Source organism: Serinus canaria, chromosome 2 (assembly GCF_022539315.1).
Source record: "Serinus canaria isolate serCan28SL12 chromosome 2, serCan2020, whole genome shotgun sequence".
NCBI classification, from domain to species: domain Eukaryota; kingdom Metazoa; phylum Chordata; class Aves; order Passeriformes; family Fringillidae; genus Serinus; species Serinus canaria.
This window is the reverse complement of record NC_066315.1, coordinates 12,586,357-12,609,092: the sequence shown is the minus strand read 5'-3', so window position 1 is coordinate 12,609,092 and position 22,736 is coordinate 12,586,357. Positions and strand designations below refer to the sequence as shown.

At 38.1% G+C, this 22,736-nt stretch overlaps 1 long non-coding RNA gene across 1 annotated transcript in view; it reads left to right on the top strand.

Annotated features, from left to right (window-relative positions):
- Positions 1-8,104, top strand: part of LOC127059292 (uncharacterized) — a 51,914-nt gene extending 43,810 nt beyond the window's left edge. Inside the window, exon 4 of the long non-coding RNA XR_007776954.1 lies at positions 7,747-8,104. This is a non-coding gene — a long non-coding RNA (uncharacterized LOC127059292). The remainder of the gene's footprint in view (positions 1-7,746) is intronic.
- The last annotated feature ends 14,632 nt before the right edge of the window (positions 8,105-22,736 follow it).

Sequence of the window (22,736 nt, the reverse complement as noted above, 5' to 3'; positions counted from 1 at the left end):
CAAAAAAATTCCAAGGGAGAAACACACATATTTTAAAGATGTATTAAAGGTGTAATACATGCATGTATTACACTTGTTATAGGCTTTTTTTAAATCTAAACTCATATATTAATTCATCAAAGTACTACAATGAAATAAGTATTAGATATGCTAGCATTAGTAAAAGTGAAGTATATTATCCTATAAATTTCAAGTAAGATTCTGAGTATGGAATAATTATTCCATTGGCAAAAGCCTTTTCTTTATAAAATTTCATTACCCTTCTTGGCTACCTACTTTCATTAATTCACTATCTGCAACCAGCATGGATAATGTCTCTATAATGCATTAAGACACAAAGCAAATTAGCATAGTTGCTGTAATTTAAATCCAGTAAATTCCTAAAATAGCTTCCTACAAATGCTACTGGAACAAAGCAGAAAGGCCAAAAAAGTGTACTCCCATATGTAGAAAAACCTGCACATAGCTTTTATTTACTTTATCACTTGCCAATAATATGAGTGTGCAAAACTTATGGTAATAAAAATCTATAATTCAAGCCTCATGATCACTCTGAATTTTCAAATATTGCAAGAAATTGCTGTTGTGCAGGATTGGAAGGTCACCCAAAAATATTGAAAGTTTGCAGCCACCTCCCTTTTTTACCATTTACTTTAAAATTTTTGAGTGGTCACACAGATCCAGTGGCCATTCCTGTGGTTTTACTTCCATTATTCTCTTTGATATCAGTTTTTCATAGATTACCTAATGAGTTTTGAATAAAAAAATCCAGTGGTAGTGTCTATATGGTATTATTTCATTTTCTTGAAACCTTCCAAGATATTTATGGTGGTTTTTAGTGATAAAATGTTTGGACTTATTGAAAACTATAAATCTAGGGATTGCAGGTTTGTTTTTTTTTTGCCTATAAATCTCAACTGAGATGCAAAACAACCTTGTATTATGAAAAAAAGAAAAATCAGTTTAGTGCTTATTTAACTTACAAGAATTTCAAACCCTATGCAGGAATGAAGACAATATTCTTTTTCTTAGACTCAGAGATTTAATGAAGCAAAGAACTTGCCTAATCTTGCAGTCTTTGTTAAAATGCAATTTTTGGTTAAAATCTGAAAATGAACCGTGCTTATTTTATTTATTTATAGAACATTTTGTTTTAATTTAACAATAATCTCCAAGTTTTAGCTCTGTTATATGTTTGGTTATACTCAGGATTTACCCTTGGATGTCACAGAACAGGACTGTGAATCATCTCCCACTGCAATATACAAAGGACACATGTAATTCACAAAAATAACTGGCCTGTGTCTTTTATAAAATCTGTTACAGCTGTTTCACCTTTCAGGCCTCCAACTCCCTTAAAAACATCAAGATATGTAATACAAAAAAAAGTGCTAACAAAACTGGTGTGATTGCAAAATCAAGAGGTGGAATGTAAAGCATTTAAAGGCTGGGAAATAATCTACTCTTCTTTTTAGAACAACATTACCTTGGGGTTATTTCATATAAACCTTCTTTTAGGTATAAACTTTGGTGGTTTACAATTTATTTTCTAATATCACCACCTTACATATGTAGGACAATGAACACATCTAAGAATAATTTTTTTTTCTTATTTAAACTTTTAAAAATAATTTTCCATTTCAAAAAGTAGCATACTTTTGCATTTACAATTCCATATATATGTTGTACACTCAGACCACACCCACTAGGAAAATCATCTGTGTGGGGTTAGGGATTTTTTGGTTAGGTTTTTCTGAGCTAAAAGGAGATCAGGTTTTTGGATCAGTGTACACTGTTTATCACTTTTATGGGAAGGAGGAGAGCTCCTCCTAAAAGATTTTGTTTGGCTCCAACATTCCTCAGGCAGCAGGGTTGGGCAAGGCACGCCCTGTCCCAGCCTCTCCTCTTTGTCCTCCCAGTGCTCCACAAGGAAGGACACACAGTCACAGAAACCATCTCTGTGTCTCCCTGAGATGTCTCCAGTTGTAGCTTGGCCTGACCCATCAGCTCTGGCAAAACTTTCTTCACTGAGCTCTCGTGCCAGAGAATCTGCCCCTGTAACCAAAACCACAATAAAAACAGCAGGGCTGTGTCTAGCAGCATTAAGATAAAGTTTTTCTCTTGAGGCCTAAATTCTAGTCATCAGATAATTTTAGAATTTTTTTCCATTTTTCAGTCTGAAATTTCTTTTAAGTGAAAAAACAGCATGCTATATTCCCTTTTCCATTTGTCTCCTCTCCCACCCTCTTCCACCTACCCCTTCCTTTCCCTTCTAACGCACACAGAGAAATGGATCTGGAACTTACGGTCAAAAGGGTAAGAATTGGATACATCAGAATTAAATTTAGCTGCTGCTCTCTTTCCCTGGCAGAGGAAAGTAATGCTTTTGTACATTAAATTAAGCTGTTGGCTTTTGGGGTTTGTTTTACAATGGTTTATCTTTTAAAGGAGAAATCAAATAAAGCAATGATTTTGTGCATGCAAACATGTATTTTATAAAATAATTGAAATTTTCCCTTTTATTTAATAATCTGCATATGAAAATAAATTTTATTCTCTGGTTTTTATTACTAGTAAAATCAAATATTCAGAAAAATAATATTAATTACAATTAGAAATACACCACTTGAAGCGTTAGTTCATTACTGCAGGATCCCCAAAAAGTAGTGATAGAGTGCATTGCATTTACTCCAGAATTACTCTTTTGAACAAAACTCAATCTGTTTTTCTGTTAACAATATAGTCAGCAATGTAAGAATGACTACAGACTAGAACATTGCACCCTGTGAGATAAGGAAGTGATTTGCTCAGGTGTGTGAGCCCAACATATGAATTGACTGCTGTGTTGGTGTGAGTCAGCTTCAGACAAGGGATTGCTACCAAAAAAAAATCTTCCTCTTTTTATAGGTAGCATATAATGGAAAGAAATCAACAGTTATATCTGCTAAAAATCAGATCACATCCAATACACCACTCCTTCTGATGTCTTTAGAAAAGACCATTTTAATGTCCATTCACAGTTCTGGGAAGAAGACAGTCCCTGATCTCATCTGCCCCATTCACTGGACCTTTAACAGTAGTGAGGAGTGACACTGAACACTGTAAAATTCATAAACTGGATGTCACTCTCTGAAACACTTTTAGATATAGACAGGTTTTTTGCTACCTTGTAGGACATTCAGAAGCTTATCTGGTTAGCAGAGTGAGAAAAAAAAAAATAGCTATTCCATAAGATCTCTGGATTCCCCAGAAAACACATGAGAAAAACCTGCCAAACTTATTTTCTTCCTCTTTACTTTACGCCATAAAAACTGCTTTTAAAAAATGAAAAGTTCAGCTACTGAAAGAATGTATCTAATTACTATAAAAAATCAGAAATAACACACACACTTTCTATCACCGTTTCTGAAAGATAGAAGTATATTTTTTGTGAATACTGAAAGAGAAAAACCTTTTTAGACTTGTGAATATCATGTCTAGGTATCTTTACTTCCTTGAGAAAACTCTCTCTTCCTCTCACAGAACACAGCCATTCTAGAACAATTTTTTGTTGTTCTCTACTAATTGAAACTCTTGAGATTAGATCTAATTATAACTGTATTTTCTTCTTTTCTGCTTTGACTTTTCCTAAGTAAACTGTCTTGGTTTTCACTTAGAATAGGCTTCCTTTGAGTGTTTAAGTGGCTTTAAAGTTCAAGAGTTGACTGTTTTGCTCTCCTACTCTCCTTTATGTATGTTTCTATAATGTTTTTGATAAATTACCACTATGATCAGTGCTGCATTCTGCTGTAACATTTTCACCAAGTTCTCAATTATTTTTTAAGTCAAATTTAGAAGGATATAAGAATGTTGCTATGAGCAATCAAAAATATCCCTCTAGCTCTTCTTTCTGTCAGCAAGCAGAGTATGAAATTCACTCTTAATATTATCTTTGAATATTAAGAGTGAAATTATATTGAAAATTATCTTTGGGCTTGGTGATCTGCATCTGTGGAGATTTTCAAGGCTCATCTGTATCAATCCCTAAGCAACCCCATCTGAACTTTTGCTGACCCAGTTCTGAGCACCTTCTGGACTTCCTGTCACCCCAAAGACTCTGTGCTGCTGTGATTTCCTCAGTGAGGCCAAGACCCTGCAACTTCTCTCCCTGCAGTCTTTTCTCAGGTTCTGAATAAAAAGAGGGCAAAAAGATTCACTGAAGAGCTCCAGAGCATATTGCTTAGTCAGTTTTCCTAGTTCTCCAAATTCCTCAATATTCATAGTTCCAGATTCTCCTATACTTTGTCTGGCACTCAGAAAAAAAAAAAAAAAGTGTAACTCATAATCATGATTTAGAGAGCTGTAAAGATCTATGTCAAAATTATTATCCCTTTTCTCTTATCACTACTTTTTTCCAGACAGAAAAAATGTGTAAATGAATACCTCCTTTTATATTTTCCATTCCTTCATTTGTTCCTGATAAAGTGACTTTGAAATATTTCAAAGTCAAATGAACAAACAAATATTTCAATTTTTTGCTCATTAATTTTAGATTTTTCTTATACTTACCTTGCTTTTCCTAAATTATATTGATAATAATTATTAAAAAAATAAATTTGCATGTATTTTGTAGAAAAATAACTACTATAAGTTATCACAGCTTCCAGCAGCAATAAATTTGTTGAATGTTTTTAGAAGCCACTGCTTGAAAGAACAAGTACAGAAATATTAGGAATCATAAGAAATCAAAAACATATTAAGCAGGGAGACAGAAAAAGATCCAGCGTAAAACTATCAAAAAGAAAATGAAATACCACTTCAAGCATTCAAAATGGCCTAAGAAAGGCTCTTTCTTAGGAATTGATCATTCAAAGTTTATTAGGTCTTGATATTGTTAAATTTGTCTAATGCTATGACCCTTTGAGGAGATGTGCATGGTTTTATCTCCTGGCAGGGAATTCTAACAAATATCTCAAAAAAATGCATATTAGAAAACTCATCTTCCCCAAATGTGTCTAATTTTTGTAACACAAATACCTGTACATATTTAGCTCTTTTAAAATTATTATAATCTTCTTCAGTGCATTGCTCTCAGCATGAAAGGATTTTTCAACAGGAAGGCTCATGTACATTATCACATGGTATTGTGATACCATTCCTCTTTCTCATACTGAGCTAACCTCCAGTCTCCACCTGCTTTGTTTTTGTGAAACACTAGGAAAGTCCAGAACAGAACTTATTTTTAAGCTTCATAAGATAATTTTTAATCTTTTATTTCTTAGGAAACCTGTGGATTCTATATTCTTTATTGCTCCCCTGCCATTGATTGGTCAGCCAACCCCTGCTCCTTACTGCAGTCTGCACTACAGGGCAGCCACAGGTTGCTTCATGGCTACTGTGGCCATTTTTTGCTGTTTTTCCTCTAGCTGTCTTAATTCTTTAGGATAAAATGAGCAGAAATGGGAACAAAAGTACTTTTCCAGCAAAATATTGAGTCTGATGTTGCTCTTGCATATTAGAAGTAAAGTTAATATGAATTGGAAGTAAATTACTTCTTATGGATCTCTTTTGTTTGCAAAAATATAATTTTCCCCCTAAATATCTCTTTGCTTTTTTTAATTTTATGCTTTATACATCTGAAATTCAATGCAATTTGAGAGAACTTCCTTATTTAGAAAGCAGCCACATATACCACCAAAAGAAGACATTTGATGACATGAGGAAGGCTGACATCTGAGTTCTTATAACTCTTCCAACCCACTGGTTGTAATTATTTTCTCTCTTGGATGTTGGCGCTCCATTAAGCCATTTTCTTCCAAACTTTACATATTTTAAACATTATTGTAATCTTTTCTTCTTTTTCCTGTCTAGGACATTTACCATTTACAGCTGTGCCTGGAGCCTTTAGGCCCCATCTTACTGCACCTGATTGCTGAGTTGGGAGCATTGGGCTCAAAATGCAGAGCAAACATATCTCTTTTTTTTTATCTTGGCAGACAAGACTGACATTTTCCATAGATGTTCTCCTTCCCAGTGTTTGCAGTTGGACAGAAAGTGGCATGAGGAGATGGGTTCAATGAAGCATTAAGAGATCAATTCCTTGCATCCGTTACAGTCCAGTGTTAAAGCTGAGAAAAGCTCAGGCCAGATCAGATCCATGTTGCCCTCCTGGAAAATTGACTCCATGACCAATCCCACCCTGTCCCTTATCCCAGTTCCTCATCAGTTCTACCTTCCTATCAGAGGCTCAGCAAAAGAGGCACTGCCTCTGTTAGTAGCCAGTTTTATGTGTATCACACATCCTTCTGTTCACTTCAGCTTCTCTGGACTATAGCTAGAATTTTCAATTTTTTTTTTTCTTTTCTTGTTTGTCAGGGGTTTTCTTCCTTATGTTATTTGCTCCCTACATTCTAGAGGAAAAAGAATCACAGTAGCTGGGAGCACAGTTACTTTGAGACTCAGCCAGGATACACTATGGTGCATCATTAATACTTTACCAAAGGGCTCTTCCTCTGGCCAGCAGCACCTTGCTCCTGCTCCTTGCACCATGCCCAGATCATTCAGCAGTAGCCAGCACTGGATTGCAAACAGAGGGTTTTTAATGTGCTCCTAACAGAAAAAGCTTTAAATACCAATTCAATTTTAAAAAAGGTAAGCTAGTATTAGTAACTGTGACAAGGAGGCATAATGATTCACCAGACAGAAGGGAACATTTTTTCCTACCCTGTTGTTTGCTCTTCTACTAAGAGCAAGTAGAGGCAGCAAATTATCCCTCAAAATTCTTTGGATACTTTTTTTTTCCCCCTACTGTTAAGTAAGACCCAAATCAAAAATTTCTCCAAGTACATTAGCTTTGTAGGTGATTCATCTCACAGGAATTATTAGAGAAAAAATATCTTTGTGAACTGCATTCATTGAGGTAATTTGGTGTTTTTTGTGTATTGTTGTTTATTAGCATTTCACAGACACTCATAATAATAGCTCAAAATCCATAATACTGTCATAAATCTAGAAAAAAGTCAACTTTATCCTCTCACTTTTTGTTACACACTTTGCTCCTATAAATCTTTAGCATTTCCAAAAATAGAAAGATATCCCATTGCATTTCTCTGAAGCAGAAAAAGGCTGTGGTATTACAACTACATCTATGATTTTGTCCATGGCACTGGTCCCTCTGCTTCAATTAAGTGGAAATCCTTGCTCCACTGGAAGATCTAAATTCAGTTTGGATACTGATTAAAAGCTTGTTGCTCTCAGGGGATAAATGATTTGGTGGCTGAATTGCTCAGCTGTAGCACACTGCTGCAAGCTGATTCTGCATATTTCTGGTTGTTCACATTGACGTTATTTTCCAACTGGCGATCTCTGTGTTCACAGTTCATTTACACTTGATGCCCCAGAGATTGTTTTCTTGAGCAGGCATTTTGTAAAAATACAGTGAATTAAATCCAGTTCTCTGCTGTGCTTTGGATTGTGGATTTTCATAAAAGCACTTTACAGATAAGGACCTTCTTTTCCCTGACAATTATTCCCTTAATTCTGGTTCCTGCGCTTACCCCAAAGTTTATGTTGCTTTACAAATGAGAAATATGGTTTATTATTTAGTTTTGGGGTTTTTGGAGGGTTTTGCAGGCATTTGGCTTTTGTGGATTTTTTTAAGGTATGTTAATGTTATTTATTTTTCAGATCTGCCCTATACCTTCACTAATCGCTTCAGACACAGCACAAGAATGAATTATTATGAACTGTCTTTCTGTCTCCTGACAGGTTTGCTTGGAAAGCAGCTTGCCTGAAGCTGAATTCATCACTATTCCACTTATCTCCGAGTCAGCAAGGGACAGTTTTACAAATCTCTAACATAAGGCATGAAATAGAATTCAACAGCAGCACTGATTTTCTTCTTTGTAATTGGTTCTGGCCAAATGAATGGAGGCTGATGGACTGCAAACACAAGCAGCACATTTTGGAGTGTTTTCTTGAAATGTTAACTTTATTAAAATCAGTCACCCTGTGAGAAAAACTGTAATCTCACAGAGAATCAACTCTCCCTGATTTATTATCTTTCCTTGTACATGCTTCAAAATACAACCTTGGGGTGAAACACTCTGAAAGCTGATTGCTTTTACTGACATGTGTGAGCCATATTAATATTTTTGACCATTACATCTGTAATACATTACAGATAATGAAAAACCTTCTTTTAAGAAAATATGAAATTAGCTCACAATCACTAAAAGACATTACATTTTCTCAAGGCAGAGTGCTTGCCTGTGCAGGGATGGTCTCAAACACATTTTCCTAATAACAGCATTGTTAGTTGTTATTGGCTTATACTCATGGTTTGAGTCCCATCTCTACACTCACATGAGCAGAAGCCGTTTTTCAATGACATATCTCTATTATTAACTGCATGTAATGACAGGTAGGTCTTGATGACACAATCAGGTACATCACCATACAATCAGAATGGACCCTAGTGAGGTTCCTCTGCTGCCCCAAACCACGGGCAAGGGCCAAGCCAGTACTTATGATCAAGCCCTTGGGGCTGGAGAGCCACTCCCTTGCAGCAGTCTGAGTATGGTCACCTCTGATCACTGGGCAATTTGGGTTAACTTTGCAGGTGTGAGTTCTGCCACACGCCTTTAGATCTAGAGAAGGTGCTTTATCTCTATTTTTAGTAGTAACAAAGCAATCAAAGTCTTCTTCCATCAGGGAAGAGTTTCAGGCCTGGCCTGATATGGCCCTCCTGCTTGTCAGGAGCAGAGACCCAAATAACCAGAACAGTCTTACAAATTAACTTAGTAAGGTTATTGGCTTTACTTTGGCTCTTGCATCTTGCTAAAGCAACACCTAAACACTGAAATAATCTTCTTCTTCATGCTCATCCTACAACCCCTAACCTGAAGATTGCCTGCTGAAGAAAGACTTGTGGCAATGAGACAGGACCCTAAACCTAGACCAGTCCCAACCCAGGCACAGCTTCCAAACCTGTGTGTTTAGAAATGAGCTACAAGTGACTCTGTGCCTGGCTGTGCTTTCTCCATCCTGAAACATTCCTGGGTCCTTGAACATTGCTGTCATTGAGGAGCAGGGTCAGAGATCAGGGACATGTTTAAAGGGTGTTATCACATGCCAGCATTCATGACTCCTCAGTTAGACCTGCAGCCTTTAAGGGCCTTGTTGCCCTGATCTCATGGCAGCTAAAAACTGACCATAATCTGCTACAGCTCATTGGCCTGCCTGAGTGATGCTTTCTCTTGAGCTACAAGTGGCTACTGGGGATATTTCTCCTCAGAGACACCTTCGGCTCGCAAGCAGTTACTATTAAGCACTCGAGATAGGCCCATGCAAAGCAGAACTCAGTTTACCTCTAGTAGAAAAGTCCAGGCGATAGTGAAGAGGAAGAGAGTGTGTTCTGCCGGAGAGTTAAATCCAGAGTTTATTCCAAGGTATTACAGTTCCGAATCTCAGTACTGCTCCGAACAGACCCCGACCGCATGGCCGCAACGCCTTTTAAGCTCACAGGAAGGTGGGGGGGGAGGACAGGTGAGCTACCAACCAGGTGGGAGGGGGAGGATCTCAGGGAACAATGACATCTGGACAGGCCAATGACCGCAGGCCTGAAGGGCATCTTTTGAACTTACTGGGCAGGAGACAGGCAAGGAGGAAGTAGTCACAGCTGAGGGGAAGAACCTAGCTTTACACCACAACATCTCCCCCTAGTTTTGTTTAAAAAGAAGAGAACTGGGTTCGTGGTCAGAAATTTTGCCAAACCATGGTTGGTAAATTGGCTCCTCCTCTGCAGGAGAATCAGTGTTTTCTACTGAGGCTTCTGTGTCATCTATTTGAACACTAAGGGCTTCTAAATGGTACACTTCAGGAGGGGGGGGTGAGCTTGAAATCAACTTGAGAACCATGCGTTTGATCAAACTAAAAACAAGGCTAACAACTATAATAACAATAATTAAAATAAACAATACTAAAACCAAAGTTTTCAGAATAGATCTCAGCCAGCCCGAGAGTCCCCAGTCTTTGAACAATCCACTCAGCCAGTCGTCAGTTTCTCTCTTGATGTCGTTCACCATGATTTTCATCTTGTCGATTGTGGCATGGATGTCCTCTGCTTTTGATGACAAGTTAAGGCAGCAGAGGCCTTCAAATTCTTCACAGCGATGGTTGTGCAGAAGGAGCAGATAGTCTATGGCTGCCCTATTCTGAATGGTGGCTTGCCTGGTAATTTCCTCATCTGATAAGAGGTCACTCAGGGCAGTAGAAGTGAGATTTGCCTGTTTTGCAACCCAGCATTCCAATCGGCCTAATTCTCCCATGCTTTTTGCTGCCGATATCCATGGCAGGAGGACTGTAATTGCAGTGGCCTTAAGTCTGGACCAGTGAACAATTTCTGAATTACAGTCAGGGTCTAATTGCCTTAGGTCTCTTTTTTGGATAGCCAATGTGTGTGTGTTGTTTTTTCTTTGCCAATGTATTAGGTTTGTTCGATTTGGGGTCAACAGGCTCAGCTTACCAAAGGTACACGGACCTCCGAGCAGACGAGGAGGGAGACCTGCCCATGCTCTGTCTCCACATATTAAAAACACACCTCTTGGGAGTTCACGAGGCTTATAATCACCACTAGATGAGTGCATGACTAGGACTGAATTTTCACACCAGTTTTTATCTGTGTAGTGTGGGTTGCTAGGATCAGGATAAGTGTTATGTTTAGTTTCATGATATGGTAAGTGGGAATTGAATTTAAAGTGAACGCAAAAGGTTGCATTCATGGAGCCTAAGAGATGGAACTCTTGTGGCTCCCTTTTTGGCACTGGTAACGTTCTCGCCCACTCCTGCCAAAACAGTAAGGGATTGTCAGCAGGGTAGCGGCCAGGAGAAGGTGCGAGTGAGTTAACTTCATTTAAAGCATTCCACATTTCATTTGGGAACTCTGAGGATTTGAAGGGAACTCCCACCAGGCAAGTTGACAAGGGGTCAGAGGCTGTTGCTGTGGAGAGACAAATGTGATCTTGCCCAAGGGCTTTGGCCAAGGTGGTCCATACGTTCGCTTTGGGCTGAGGGACTATCCAGGAAATCGCTGGAGAAATGATCGCAAGTAGGACGAGGAGCAGGCTCGGTCTCATGGCGTCTCAAGACTGCACACGAACTGCAGGATCTAAACCGGTAAAAGGAAACTTAAAACAAACATGTATCACAAACTATTCCAGATAGGAGGCTTAAATGGAATCTCTTCCAGAGAATGCGCACGGCGTTTTCTCCTCCAGGCAGCATTAGCAACCTGGGGCGCTTCAGTAGATTCTTCTGAGAGTTTGGGAACATAGGGCTACTGGGGATATTTCTCCTCAGAGACACCTTCGGCTCGCAAGCAGTTACTATTAAGCACTCGAGATAGACCCATGCAAAGCAGAACTCAGTTTACCTCTAGTAGAAAAGTCCAGGCGATAGTGAAGAGGAAGAGAGTGTGTTCTGCCGGAGAGTTAAATCCAGAGTTTATTCCAAGGTATTACAGTTCCGAATCTCAGTACTGCTCCGAACAGACCCCGACCGCATGGCCGCAACGCCTTTTAAGCTCACAGGAAGGTCGGGGGGGGGGGGAGGACAGGTGAGCTACCAACCAGGTGGGAGGGGGAGGGTCTCAAGGAACAATGACATCTGGACAGGCCAATGACCGCAGGCATGAAGGGCATCTTTTGAACTTACTGGGCAGGAGACAGGCAAGGAGGAAGTAGTCACAGCTGAGGGGAAGAACCTAGCTTTACACCACAACACCTGAGGACTTGGAGATTTGTCACAGACAGAACCTTACTCACAGAGTTTTATATGAAGGTGGAGTGCCCTGAAATTCTGTGGATATAACAGAATTATATAGAAACAGAATAAGATGAGCTGGAAGAGACCCATCGTGGTCATGCAGTCCAAGTCCTGTCTCTGCACAGGGCATCCCAAGAACCACAGAGTCTTGTCCAAACGTTTCTTGAACACTGATGCTCAGAAGCTGCCTTTGCTCTCAATCTCTGTATGAGTCACCAAAAGTTATGGGGAAAGAATTCAAATCAGTCACAAGTAAGCTAAGTCCACCCTTTTTTTTAAATTATTTTTTTATTTCTCCCACAAGTACTTGTAATTATTCAGAGAAAATTTGGAAGTTAGACTAGAAAGAACTCTCTATTAAAACCAACAAGATGTCCTTTGTACAATTTAGGGTTTAACATGAGCAAAAAGGGCTGAAGTCAAAATGCAAAGCTTAAGACTGTTTGCAACTGCAAAGTTTTCTAGCATTGTAACAGAATAAGAAACTGGTAACTGCAAATTGCAGTACTAATCCTTAATGTAATTTAATAATTATTAATGCACAGTAAGTTTTTTCTATTATTTTCTTTTTAGTTTCATCAAGAAGACCAGATCAAGTGCAAACTGCTATTGTAAGGATTTTTAATCAAATGCAATTATATAATTAATGATACACTCCTAAGCCATGGCAGTCCAATTACCATTGATAAGCATTTCTTCAGGGGTCTCTAGCTCTTCATAGTGAAGACTGGCAGAGAATGGATTCCTATTAGGCAGCTCAGAGCCCCTTGGGCTCTGTCATAGATAAATAGAATTTTACACGCTTGTACTGCTCTTGTCTTATTCTAACAGCTCCCCTTCTAGTCATATTAAATAAGTTAGGCTTATTCTGTTGAAGGCAACTTAAATTCTGCATGAATGCTATAACCAGCAGATGCAAATGCTGGAGCACAACAATGTTACACGTTGTGTTTTCCTCTAGTACCAGCAAATTTCAGGGTAGAAAATTTCACTGCAGTTGAATATTACAGTGCTATAAATTTAATTTAAAAAAAATTCAGGAAAAGACCCTTATCCCAGGAAAATTGTGGTTAAGCAGCCAATAGTCAATGTTCACACAGCTGGAAAGTGAACTTAAAGAATTGAAACTTGTTTTGCTACATGTTAGAGATAATATCAGTGTCTCATCCTCTCAGGTAAATTCTCATAAAATAAACAAAATACAGCAGCTTTGAAGAATCATGGAAAGGCAGACATAGAAAGCAAAAAAAGAGGGGGAAAAAGGACAATTATCTAAAACTGACTATATGAACTCCCTCTTCCCAAATAACAGAAGAACACAGAACACAGTGACAGAAACAAAAGCTTTGCAAATCATAGAATGGTTTGGGTTGGAAGGGACATTAAAGATCATCTAATTACAGCCCCTTGCCATAGGCAAGGACACTCCACAAGATCAGGTTGTTCAAAGTCCTGTTCTTCCTTGTTTTGAACACTTCCAGGAACTGGGCATCCACAGTTTCTCTGGGTAACCTGTGACAGTGTCTCACCACTCTCAATATTTTGTTGTGGCACATCTGTCATGGGTCCTGAATGACATGGCTTGTAGTTATGTTACCAGGGAAATATTTTGTAGAGCTATAGGTGTTGGGAGAGGGTTTAATTCTGTTTCTTCTGTAGATATTCTTGGGCTTAATCCAGGACAGAGCTGTTCTGGTAAGGAAGAAAGAAGGGTGCAGAGCAGCTCATGATTTTCACTTAAAAGGTTGAACAGCTGTCACTGCATGTGCTGCTAACAAGAGGGGCTACAGGCCCATTGCTGTGCTCCAGGAAGTCTCCATACTCCTGCTGAGGAAACAATGCCACCAAGAATGATCAAGTAATAAAATCCTCATGTGTGTGAATGTGTGTGTAATTACATATGTATATCTGTATATTTCAGTTTAAATTGACCTCTGAAATGATCCATGGAGATTATTACCCCTGACTGGCTCCTGTCTTTTACCTTCTCCTGTGCTGTGTTGGAGCTACTTTGCTGTATGTGTGTGCCAGTAACCACATAAGCCATTATCTCATCCCAGTGCTTAAGAAAATAAATGGAGGAAAGTCAATCAATTTGTGTTACTCTGGGGGGTTTTATTAGCTTTCTTTTTTTTCCCCCTTATTATTCAGTCTTCTCTTGAGATTAAAAATTATGCTTTGTAGTACATTGTTAAACTTAGAAAAATTGTTCCATACAAGGAGGGAATATACAACTTCTTACACACAGCTTTTCAGACTTACCCAGCTGAGTTACACTGGTTTAGTCCAAAAGGCATATGTTCCTCCTGCCTCTGGTGCTATTGCACACATTGTTCCAATTACAGAGCTATAGTTTCTTTATGAAACTGGCTTCAGATTTTACAGCCAAAAATGACGTGTAAAAAAATGCGAAATCAAACACATGTTGTGCCTATTGATGGTGTACCTACATCACAATCAGTCATAAAATTTAATCACTACCATGAAACCTCTTCATAGAATTACTGCTTCAAAACTCTGAATGAATGAACTGGTCCCTATACAAATGCCAAATTCATACATCTATTTTTCCCAAATGCATGGTTTTTATTAACCTAAAAGTGAAATTGCCTTTTAAAATTTATTATTATTTTAAATATGATACATCAGTTCACCAATTGACAATTAATGAAAGATGTGGACAAAAATAGTCACCAATGGTCACCAGGTTCTGGATTTGCAACCTGCACTGTTATTGGCTACATCACCAGCTACAGAGCTGCATAATCAACAAAAAAAGGGGGCTGCATGAGTCCTGGTGTCTCTGTCTATTGACAAAGATTAATATTGACATCAACATAGATATATGTCTCTCAATTAATGGGAGTACTCCCATAAATTTCCCTTAGGGTTATTTTTATTTTTTTTTATTTAAAGACTGCTTAAATTCTGAAAAATAAAATAATTTTCTGTTCATAACTCTGAAAAAACAACTTGATAATATTGTATGGCCTTTTATGCATTATAATTTGAACAGGTTCTGTTCACTCTACAATTTATTCTAGATAATAATGTTGTATTATTATGCAAATATCATTCTTTTTTATTGCTAAGAATGTGAATAGTTTAGGCTCCCTATCCACTGCTACTTCTTTCACTTAGTTTTCTAGAAGGATATTAATGTAATTCTGCTTTTTCAGTTTTATTCTTACTCAGGACAATTAAAAATTTGACTTAAGAAAGGATGTCTAGGTAAGCAATAACATTCAACCTGTAATGTAGGTATCCATCTTAAACATCTGTAAATACACTGCTAAAAGAAGTTCTATTTTTCATTTTTAGGTGGCAAATCATGTCATAATTCTCATGACAGGGCCTATTTTATATATCTCAATGTATATAGGTGTATGTATAATGCATCTGTATGTGATTCAAATTGTCTTTTTCAAAATTCCTCCTCTTTCTTGCGCCAAAGGCCAGAAAGTTTGAGCTACTATGAATTCAATTTTGAATGCGAAGCAATACAATATCAGCTCAAATTTAAAATAAGAAATTTTCCTCTCTTAACCTTGTCCCCCATTTCAAGATTGTGCAATACAAACAAGATGTGACAGACCATGCAACTGGGAAGTTCAGCTCCTGAGGTCCGAAGTAAGGACAAATGAAGACCAGTATTGTCTTAAGGGCTTTTCTGTTATTCAAAATTGTCATCATTTATTTGTAATTGTTTTGTTGGAGAACACATTCCGTAAGTGGATGAAATGCTCTGTTATAGCCATGAGGCAGCTATTATCCTGCAGCACACACATCATCCATGGAAGCAATGTTTCCTCTCCTTCCCAGGAGCCACCATCAAATTACACCAGAGGAAAGCACCACAGGCTGTGCATTGCACAGATTTAAAAAAAACTGACCTCATGAAGTTATAACTTAATCCCAGACACAGATGGTCAGTTTCACTTTACCAGACTTTGATATGAGCAGTGTAGACATCTATATCTGGTTTCATCATTCAGATTTCTTGTCTAACCAGAGGAGACAACAAAGCATTTCAGGAGCACAAGGAATTACGCCTCTTTTAAATAACCTAATTCTCCCTGTTAGAAGCAGACAGGGTGAGTTTATAGGTATATATTCACACCACAGACACTCAAAATTTGATGAAATAGAGTTTAATCTTTGAGACTACTTTAAACCCCAAAATAAGCAGTTATAGTTTCCAAAACTCTCTCATCCATCATGGAAATTAGTAGGCACTTCAAGCCATTTTGTGTAATATGTTGATGCATTAACACCACTGCTAAAGCTCTTTGAAGGTTAATGTCAGTTTAACAGTATAATCCTGGAAAAGCTTTCACTTATTACCCAGAGTACTGGAGATATGGGTCATTGAGGTTGTTTATGGAGCAGAAGCTGACACAAACAGAAAGACATTCTTATCAGCACCTGAGTATAAAATAACCATCAGCTGGAGCTTGTCCACACATGATTCAGTGCAGGAATTCAGCAGGTGATTGATAAAGGGAGTACACCAGGTATGTAAGCAGGCTGCATATGAAAAGAATGTAAATAATTCAACAATCCTGCCTGCACTCACCACCATGGAAACGATAACAACCTGTTACTCTGTTGACAGATTTTGCAGCTCAGCCTTACCTGTCCTGTGCATATAGACACTGTACTGGCTACAGATCCTCTCCAACCTCACTGCCCTTCCAGAGGGGAAAAGAATCATGGTGCCTCCCACAGGGCACCAGCAAATCAGCACAAAGATAATATTAAGTCTATTGACCATCCAGAAGTTCTGATTGGCCACAGATGCCAAAACACCTACACATGTTTTTGTTCTTCCAGACAACCCCAACAACAGCTTAAAGCTCTCTGTTTCCAGCTTGGGTGTTAATGTAACAAGTCAAACTGAGATGCCAAGGCAAACATGCAGGGGTAGCTTCTTAAGGGCAGGTCATCAACATCCTGCTGTCTGGATCCTCCTGCCTGCCTTGAGGTGATAGAAAGGGACAGCATACAGGCTACAGACAGGAAGTGTAATGAATACTGCAACCTTTTGGATAAAACCAGACTTTCAGTAGGGGACATTATAGAACATAATTTCTGGAATAGCTGTGCTGTATTACAAAGCTAAGACTAAGTAAGGATGTTGAGCAGCGACTTGGGTCCTCTTTCCTATTGAAAAAGTCATAACTGTTAAATCCTTGATTTATGGGAGCAGAGCGATGATTTTAAATCATTGCACGTTCATTTGATTTAGTACATTAGAAGAAATGAAAACTCCAGTGATAACATCAGTGTATTCTTAAGAGTCAGATTCGCATTCCTCATGTCTTGTCTCCAATTACTACAGAGCTACATTGACAAATTACAGTAAATGCTTAAACACATGGACTCCTGAACCCTATTCACATCCTAAATTAATACTGCTGCTTTCATCCTGCTTATTTTGTAAAATGACCCTGTTGTTCTGATGCAGTTGCTTTGCATGAAATTCTTGCAGATTTATGTCAGTCAAGCTGTACATACATCAGGTGACCATTTCATATGACCCTGCTCAGAAGAACAAGAGCCTCCCAAACAGTGTTCCAAGTTGTTTTGAATAAATTCCTCACATTCTCCTATTATAAACAGAGTTACTCAGCCAAGCATTTGACCTCTGGAATTTTCTGCCCAATTTCTTCCAAAGAAGCTTGCATGTATTCCTGTTCATTCTTCCTTCTGCATATAGATGATAGTGCACAGATATGCAAAGTCCAAAAAGGACTAAAAATGGTGCCTTGAGAAGACAACCCATCTCTGTGTGTTGTATCAGTTTCAAAAAGTGGAATGAGATTCTTAAACCTAATCTTCTTTACTTTCATATGAGAAAAGAGAATGTGATTCACACTGAAGTAAGAGAAAAAAACATTGCAGACTATATTAGCAGAACCATGGGTTACCCAGAAGTCATAAACAGAAGTCAAGGCTGAAATAGGTGAGCCAAACCCTCTACTGAGAAATGCTTATGTCTCAAAGGGCTCAAAATTGGTTAATATTATGACAAATTTTCAAAAATATTTCTGGAAAATCTGTAGAAATGCTAATCTGTTGTTTTTACAGCCATGCCACACACATCAGAAAATCTGCAGTAAAGACTCAAATTATGAATCTTTAAAACATGACAGGTGTGGTGTATTAGAGAATAGTGAGCTAGACTTTCTGTACATTAATTTTGTCTAAACAAACTGACTGCAGCTCTTTGGTTAGAAGTGATGTGGATATGGGAGAGTAGGTGCATAAAATCTACTTGAATCTCCAAAATGCATTCGGAAATTTAACTTGCTGAAGGTTTTTCTGAGTGAATAGTAAATGGTCATGAAGAAGATGCTTACATCTCCATATGGGTTGTCTACTCAAATCACCATTTTTAGTCTTTTTGAGCTTTCTATATTTATGCACTATCACCCATATGCAAAAGGAAGGACTGAACATAAATAAGACAAACACTTGGTCAGAAAATGGAAAACACACTACAGAATCACAGAATATGCTGAGGTGGAGGGGACCCACAAGGATCATCAAGCCCAGCTCCTGGCCCTGCACAGCACCATCCCCAAGGGTCACACCACGGTCCTGAGAGCATTGTCCAAACACTTCTTGAACTCTGCCAGGCTTGGTGACCACTTCCCTGGGGAGCCTGTTCCAGTGTCCAGCCACCCTCTGGAGGAAGAACCTTTTCCTAATATCCAACCTAAATCTCCCCTTCAGACCATTCACTGCTCACCACAGAGAAGAGATCAGTGTCTGTCTCTCTTCTTTCCCCTGTGAGGAAGCTGTATCTGCAGTGAGGTCTCCCCTCAGTCTCTTCTTCTCCAACTGAACAGACCAAGCTGCTCCTCACACAGCTTCCCTTCAGGGACATTTTCCATCTTGATTGCTCTCCTTGGGACATTCTCTCATAGTTTAAAGTCTTAGGTTGTGGCACCCACAACTGACCCAGCCCAGAGCAGAGCAGGACAATCCCCTCCCTGGCCTGGCTGTCCCTGATGCCCCCAGGACAGGGTTGGCCCTCCTGGCTGCCAGGGCACTGCTGGCTCAGGTTCAGTTTGCCATCAACCAGGACCCCCAGGTCCCTTTCCTTGGCTCTGCTTTCCAACATCTCATTCCCCAGTCTGTCCATACACCCAGGGTTGCCTGGCTATATTGTCAGTATTGCCAGCAGGGTGATCAATAGCATACCACAGTGATCTGGGCTGTTAAACAATCAACAAATTATCTAGAAAGTTACCCCTAAACTATCTATAAAGGGGAATAGATGAAGTGACAAAATCTGATGGGAAGCCTTTGAAACTGAAGTTGTTCTAAGCTGCAAAAAACGCATGCTGAGTGTGCAGCAGCATTTCATAAGAACCTGGCCAAATCCTGGCTGTTCTGAATACGTGACAAAAGTAGCCTGGAATGTGAACCTTGGCATAGATAAGCATAAAGTAATATAATTATGAGGGATGATCCTTACCTTCCTTATGCAATCTTGGTTTACCAGTACTAATGTAGAGTGAATTTGAGCACCAAATTCTGTGGAAATCATTTTCTCAGAGCTTAGTGCAGTCAAAAAGCAAAGAAAATGCTAAGCAATGTTGGAAAATTATAGAGAGCACCCCAAAAGTATAATCATCTTGATAGTATAATCTAATGTTTGCTGTAGATTTGCAAGATCAAAGTAAAAAGATAAGTACTTCAACATTTTCTTGTAAGGCATTAATAATAATAATAACATCAATATTTTAATGTCAGCTTCTTATATTGAGGCCACTGAAAGATCATCAATTGCTAAGATGTCATAGTAGGTGTTGATAGTCCTTGCTAATTAAAATAAACACTTGTTTTTAGCCTCTAGAAAATTAGTTTTGCAACTAATAGTAAACTCTCAATTTGGTTCCCAGCTATACACAAATGGATATTCAGTTTTGTCTCCTAAACCCTTTGGATTTTGTTTTGATTTGTGGATTTTTTTAATGTGTGGTGTTCTTTTATTTCCCCCTCCTATACATTTTCATTCCTGGATGCAACACAGTAGGAGATGCAGCAACTGGAGCTGTTGAAACCAAGACACTGCAAAATAATTGCAAATGCATTAGCACCAGAAATTCTTTAAGACCAATTAATGGGGAGATTCACTAAAAGCTCCATTATGTCTTTAAAAGAGCTTTGCATGCTTATGTCATGCAGCTCATAAATAACAGGGATCTAAAAGGAAATCCCTTTGTAAATTGTTCTTCAGACTTTGCAAGAGTAGATGCCAGCCATGAAGCTATTTAAACATAAGTTTATATTCAGAATAAAAGCACCACTGAATGAATCATGATCTCATTTTGGAAATTGCTGTGGGTGGAAATGGAAGAGTTTGGCCAGACTGGTTATGTTACAGACACATAGGGGAACTGAGGAGATTTGTGTTAAACAAGGGAGTGTCAAACATGGTTTATTGGTGATTTGAAGTTCGTGTTATTCAGACACATTGGACAAAATATAAAATGAAACTCACAAGTACATATAAAGCTACATGCATACATGACAAAATTCTGAAAGAATGTAATTAGAATAATGATCTATTCTTGCCTTAGTAGTAGTCAGTCAAGAAAATACATAATATCATAAATTGACTGGATTAAAAGTCAAGAAACATGAAGTCAGTCTGGTAAAACTGTACCCACAGAGTGACTGGTGAGGCATCATGGCAGGAATGAGGGGGCATTTGAGAACTCAGGGTTCTCCAGAAAGCAGGATGCATTGATTGTGTTAGAATTTGATGTCAGTTTGAATGACCTCATTGTATAAGTTTCTGATCAAGACTGATAATTTCAATAAGGCCCAAACTGACTCTCATTGTGTTTTTGACAGCTGGGGGGAACTGGTGTATAATTTGTTTTGTGGTTTTGGTCTGATATTTTGTCTCAGTATAATCTTAAACAGTCTTAAACAATCTTTGTGCACTGCTATGTGGTGATACTTACTATTAAATATCAAGAAGGTATAACAAGAGCTAACCTAAGGAAACTGTCTGGGATTTATCTTATTTAAAGCAATTTCTCACAGTCTCCATGCCAGCTAGACAAGAAACCTCACTGAGAACAGCTGCAAGATAATCAGATGCAGCAAACCCTATCAGGAATGTGTTAAAGTGTTGTGATGGGGAACTGCAGCATCTTTTTTTTTTTACCACCTACCTAATGTGAAATTATAACTTGAATTTTCTGTAGGTGTTACAACACTTTCAAAGATCACAATTCAGGTGTCAGAGAACAAGACACAGGACCTTTATCACTACTGGTCTCCTCTATCAGGGGTATATGCATATCCTCTGTGCATGTGCTAGACATAAATACAGATATTTAGGAGGTGCTTTCACTGAAATATAGGTTATATTCAATTACACTCTGGTTGTGTTTTCACTTCCTATTCTTTGGAAATGCTCCTAGAGAGCAAGGCAATAATTTTCCCCAAGAAAAGAGAATGGAGAAAAAACCACAATGAAATAGTAAAAATCATTAATGTGGTTGATCCTCAGCTTTGCAGTGGTTCTGTTTTAGCCTTTGGGTGTCAGGCTTTCATTTCATACTACAGAACACTTCCTGAATTCCTGGGCCTTCATTTCTCCTGCATCTGTAACATTTTATCCCTGTCTATTTCTTCTGTTTTGCTGCCCTTCCTCCTTAGTGCCATGCTCTAGAAAGGGTGTTTAAGTTGAATTTACGCTGAAGAAATCCCAACAGGAATATCAGGTTGCAGCATTGCTTTCATCTCATTGCTCTTTCAACAGACAGCCCCAACTCTGTTTTGCTAATTTTGACAGAGAAAGTGTTTCAAATAGAATTACTGAAAGGCATCTGGTCTCATTTTTGTCAGTACCTCCTTGGATGGTACCATGGGAAGATGTTTATCTTATGGAAATTAATGAGAGAACCTTCTCTGCAGATGAAGGAACAAAAGCGCAGCAAACCTTTCATGCTTGTTGTAATACTCTTTCTTTTTTATGTTAATAAGCAGCAATAGTGCCAGAAAGTCTTTGGAGAAACATTCTCCAAAGTCTTTGGAGAAACATTCTCATCTTGTTCACAACATACAGAGAAGTAGCAGCAAAGCTGGTGATGGTAATTTTTTTTATATATTGTATATAACCTCTGTAAGGTTGACATAGGTCTAGAGAGTCTGATGGAACATCAGTTATAAATATTTCTGCAGATGGCTTTCTCTAATAAAAACTTTTAGTCTTAAATGCAGGTTGGAAATTGCAGAAAATTTGACAGTATAAACAACTTTCAAAAAATATATAATACAAACTTAAATACTTACAACTAGTTTTTGATGGAAGATTTTTCAATTTTCTATATGTAATAAAAAAATTAAAAATACTTGTACTAAATTAGCTGTTGGATACTGTCAGTTAATTATCATTGCACTCAACATTTTTTTTCCCCTTAAATTATGTGAGTAAACAGCAATAACGTTTTTAACATAACATTGCCTAACAAAATTGTTAACATCTTCTGATTTCTGATGGAAATCTACTAGATCTGGGAAATTTGCACTGTATCTTATTTCTTTGCCTAAGAGCTAATGATCTGAAAAATGTACTGTAATGGAAAGTATAACTATTCACAAATTTGTACTAAAACACTCATAATAAAGTTCCAGCCATAACTAGGAGCATGTGGCTGCCAAATATCAATACAGGATTAGGGGACTTGGCTTCTATTCCTTTTGCAAAGAAGAACTCAAACCCTTCTGACTCCTGAGAGATGTTATAAGTGTTGGATTGAGATAGGTGTCTTCTTCCACTGCTTCTGTTATTCTATTCCATTTTACATTTCATAATAAAATATTGATCAGAGCATTAAAGTTGCTATATAGCCTGATAATTAGGACAGTGATCTGAATCCTATTTCCTGTGCCAGCTGGTATTT